This window comes from Vombatus ursinus, unplaced genomic scaffold, assembly GCF_900497805.2.
Source record: "Vombatus ursinus unplaced genomic scaffold, bare-nosed wombat genome assembly UNPS02014179.1, whole genome shotgun sequence".
NCBI classification, from domain to species: Eukaryota; Metazoa; Chordata; class Mammalia; order Diprotodontia; family Vombatidae; genus Vombatus; species Vombatus ursinus.
The window spans coordinates 1973164-1978119 of record NW_020953957.1 but is presented as its reverse complement, the minus strand read 5'-3'; the positions used below and the strand labels follow the sequence as shown (position 1 = coordinate 1978119).

The 4956-nt window shown below is 41.6% G+C and overlaps 1 pseudogene; it reads left to right on the top strand.

Annotated features, from left to right (window-relative positions):
• Positions 1-2492: 2492 nt before the first annotated feature.
• On the top strand, positions 2493-3033 carry LOC114041745 (annotated as a pseudogene).
• Positions 3034-4956: the final 1923 nt, after the last annotated feature.

The following is a 4956-nucleotide window of genomic DNA, read 5'->3' as shown; positions in this document are numbered from 1 at the left end:
GGTTTGCTATTTCCTTCTCCAGCTCATTCCACAGATGAAGAAACTGAGGCAAACAGGGTTAAGTGACTTGACCAGGGTCACACAGCTACTAAGTGTCTGAGGCCGATTTGAACTCAGGTCTTCCTTTAGCCACTTCAGCCACCTAGCTGTCCAAAGAAATAGAAACCTTTTCTCCTCTTAAATAATCAAGAAAGGCTTCTCTCCAAGCTCTCCTAAACTGCAGATTTAGTGATCTCCTGATTGCTGAATTCAAATTCCAAGGCACTTTGGGACCTTGGGCAAAGTTGCTTCACTCTAGGACTAAGTTTACCATGGGGAAAAAAGTTGGGTTCAGGTGTCAGGGCAGATAGAGTGGTAACCTTGGTGACTGCAAAGAATGCCCCAACCTTGGGTCTATGGGGACTCCAGAGTGGTACTGACCTGGCTTTCTTTTGTAGAAGAAGCAGATTTCCAGTGTTTCCCTTTTTCTGATGAGGTTGGGGAAGTATATATACACATATGTGACAGAGAGAAACAGAGACAGTCAGAGACAGAGAGATCAATATGAAAAGTGTCTGCTATCAGATAGAGTACAGTCATTTTGGAGGAAAAGCTTATTTGCACCATCCACCCCCAGAATTTCCTCACTCACTCACCATAGCTAGAGGAATTAAATTGAATTGAAATAAATGACAAAATGAAGGGGAATGAGATTCTTTGGAGCAAAATCCTTCATCAAAGGAAAATCAGAATCACCAGGGTTAGCGGACTGCTTCCCTCCTCAATACCACTTCCCCATCCCTTACATCCCTACCCAATGTGTTCAGTGTGATCCTTACCTCCTCCAGGGAGACTTCCCCGATTAAGTCTGCCCCAACACTAATCCTTTCCTACCTTGTCTTCTGAGCACTACACATGTTGCAAGCCTTCTTATGCTACTTTAAAGTTCATTCTCTGTCTCTCTTGGGTTTTCTCTGCCTGCTTACTTATCTATTTCCTGTCACCTCCTCCATCCCTAAGTTCTGTAAAGGCAAAGACTCTATCTCTTTCCTTCACAGAGCCATAAGGAAGCACTTGCCCCAGGAAGGGGGATGGGGAAGGCTGGATAAAGTTATCAGATTTATTCTCTGTCAAACAGAACAGTCCTCTTAGTCCACATACTTAACACTAGTCCACTCCCTCTTCCTTTGGTATAAGTCCTGCATGATTGAAGTCAAGAGGGAAGATTACTGCAACCTAAGTCTTTGCAGATTAATCAATCAATCGGCCAATTAACCAGTCAAAAAGCATCAAGTGAGCACCTACTATGTGCTGGGCTTGTGCTAGGCACTAGGGAGGCAAAGAAGCAGATAAAAGAGCTTCTACCCTAATGAGTTTACGTTCTATCTTTGTAACAAGTATACATAAAGGAATATACCCAATTAATATAAGGTAGTCATGGGGAAGGTGTTAGAAGCTGGGAGGATCAGAACAGGCTTCAAGCAGAAGGTAATACTTGAGCTTAGCCTTGAAGAAGACTGAGGATTCTAAGATGCAGAGGAGAGGAAGGAGGGCATTCCAGGCACAGGGGACAGCCAGTGCAAAGGCTTGAGGCAGGAGATGGAATGTCATGTATGAGGAACAGTAAGAAGGTCACTTCAGCTAGACCTAAGAGTTTAGGAAGTGTAGTAAGTGTGTAATAAGCCTGGAAAAATAGGCTGGGAACAGGTTATGAAGGGCTTTAAATGACAAATAGAAGAGTTTCTGTTTTATTCTTGGGGCAATAGGATACATGGGAGTTCATTGATTAAGGGACTGACATAATCAGATCTGTGCTTAAGGTATTTAATTTTGGCAGCTGTGTGGAGGGTGAAGTAGAGTGAGGAGAGACTTGAGGCAGCTAGGTGGTATGGTAGGCAGCTAACTGGTTCAGTGGATAGAGTACTGGGCCTGGAGTCAGGAAGACCTGAGTTCAAATCCAGCCTCAGACACTTACTAGCTCTGTGACAGTGGATAAGCCACTTAAAAAAAAAACTCTGTTTGCCTCAGTTTCCCCAACTGTAAAATGGGGATTATAATAGTACCTACCTCCCAGTGTTGTTGTGAGGATCAAATGAGATAATATTTGTAAAGTACTTAGCACAGTGCCTGGCACATAGTAAGCACTACATAAATGTTAATTATTATTATTAAGTCAGGGAAACGAATTATGAGACTATTGCAGAAGTCCAGGTGAGAGGTGATGAGGGCCTGAACTAGGCTGGTAGCTGTGAGAATGTAAAGAAGGAAACAGATGGGAGACAAGTTGTGGAGGTAGAAATGATAAGATTTGGCAACTTATTGGATGTTTGGAGAGGATGGGAATGAAAAGTTGAGAATGGCATCAATGTGGCAAAGAACTAGAAGCTGAAGGGATACCCATCAATTTGGAGAATAGCTGAATAAATTATAGCATATGAATTTATGTAATACTACTGTGCTGTAAGAAATGATGAATGTGAGTTTGAGTTCCCGCAGCAGCTGCCAGAGCCGAGATGTACAAAGGAGGGAGAAAAGGAGGCCACAAAAGCTAAGCAAGGCAATACACAAACCCTGAAGAGATTGATGCCCAGCTTCAAGCTGAAAAACTGAAGGCAAGGAAAGAAGAACAAAGTGAAAAACTTGGCGATGGGGCAGCTGGTGACCCCAAAAAGGAAAAGAAATCCTTAGATTCAGATGAAAGTGCTGAAGATGATGATGATTACCAGCAAAAGCACAAAGGAGTGGAAGGGTTAATAGACATAGAGAATCCCAACCGAGTAGGTCAGACAACCAGCAAAGTCACTCAGTTGGATCTGGATGGGCCAAAGGAGCTGTCTAGAAGAGAACAAGAAGAAATAGAAAAACAGAAAAAGAATGATACATGAAAATGCATTTAGCTGGTAAAACAGAGCAAGCCAAAGCAGATCTGGCCTGGCTAGCCATCATCCAGAAACAGAGGGAAGAAGCAGCCAGAAAGAAGGAAGAACAGAGGAAAGGAAAAGACATGCAACTGTGTCAGGAAAATGAATGCAGTCATTCTCCCTGAATAAATAAATACAGTGCATGTGACAGGAGGAAATGCCAGGGAACTGTGCCCAGGCTGTCAGGACCTCTGCCATATTGCATCCCACACTGGTGCCACCTGGAGTGTACTGTGGCATCCCTCTGCACCTTGTGGAGCCACAGACGGCATGGATCCTCTTCATCTCAGCACAGAATTCCATTTTGGGGCAAGGGGGAAGGGCAAGGAAGGGGGGCAGCTGCTATCTTTGGGGCAGGAATAATGCAGAAAAGCATTTCTGTGTGTAACAGTTTGAAAAGTCTGGATGTTTTCTTTGCTGTTTTTAGGATTCAGAACACATAGCAGGGGGGAGGGGATGTTGGGATGGGGGAGGGTAGGAAAGCTTTGACTTGTAGATGACATGGGGTATATTGGTTTGGGTGGGGTGAGGGTGACCCATAGAAATGTCCTAATGAAAATCCTGGGGCTGTATTGACAGGGCACTCATTTGCATGTTTTCTCATGAAGTCTTCGCAGTCTGAGTATAGTAATAAATATCTGGGAGCCCATTCTCATGTGTGTTCTTGGAGGGTTGGCCCTTGCTCATTCCATCCCTCTCTTCTCTCTCCTCATTTTTTTTTCCTTCCTTCTGACTGGGTCCAGTGTCCATTTTTAAGCATATCTTCTGTTCAAAGAAAAACTTTCATTTATTGGTAAAGGTCTAGGCAAAACATGCTCAAGAAATTAAACTTGTATATTTGGCTGATTAAAATAGAAATTATCATAAAAAAAGAAATGATGAAGGTGATAGTTTCAGAAAAACCTGGGAAGACTTGTTTGAACTGATACAACATGAAGTGAGCAGAACCAGAAGAATGATGTACACAAGAATAGCAGCATTGTAATGATAAACAGCTGTGATTAGCACTTGTGATGTAAAATGCTATCCACATTCCAAATAAAGAACTGATGGACTGTGAGTGAAGGTTGAAGCATAATTTTTTTTTTCTTTTTCTTGCTTTTTCTCCTCTCTCTCCCCCTCCCCACAACATGGCTAATGTGGAAATATGTTTTGCATTACTTTATATGTACACTGATATATAGTGAGAATGAGAGAATGGAGAGAGAGAGAGAGAGAGAGAGAGAGAATATGACATTAGGATTTCAAACCATGGATAGATAGAAGATTAGAGAGATTAGGGAATGACTATGGGGCAATCTGCTGGAGGAGATGAGAAAGGATGAAATTAAGGGTGAATGTAGAAGTGTTGGCTTTGGCAAAAAGGTCCTATTCCTCATCAGAGACTGGATTAAAGGAAGAAAGAATGGTAAAGGAGGAAGTTAGATGGCACAGGGGATAGATTGTTGGACCTGGAATCGGGAAGACTTGAGTTTAAATCCTGCCTCAGGCTCTTACAAGTAAGCAAGTACTTTTAACCACTGTCTGCCTCAGTTTTCTCATCTGTAAAATGGTGATAATAATAGCACCTATCTTCCAAAATTGTTGTGAGAATAAAATGAGATAGTATTTGTAATGCATTTTACAAAACTTAAAGTACTATCTATAGGAACACAATTACAAAACATTTTTCTTTTTTTTTTGGCAATTGGGGTTAAGTAACTTGCCCAGGGTCACACAGCTAGTAAGTGTCATGTGTGTGAGGCCAGATTTGAACTCAGGTCCTCCTAACTCCAAGGCTGGAGCTTTATCCACTATGCCACCTAGCTGCCCCTTACAAAACATTTTTCATACAAATAAAGTCATATCTAAACAATTGGAAAAATAGTGATTGCTCATGGATAGGCTGAGCCAATATAATAAAAATGACAACTGTACCTGAATTAATTTACTTATTCAGTGCCATACCAATCAAACTACCAAAAATATATTTTATAGAGCTAGAAAAAATCATAACAAAATTCATCCAAAAGAACAAAAGGTCAAGAATATCAAGAGAATTGATGGAAAAAAATGT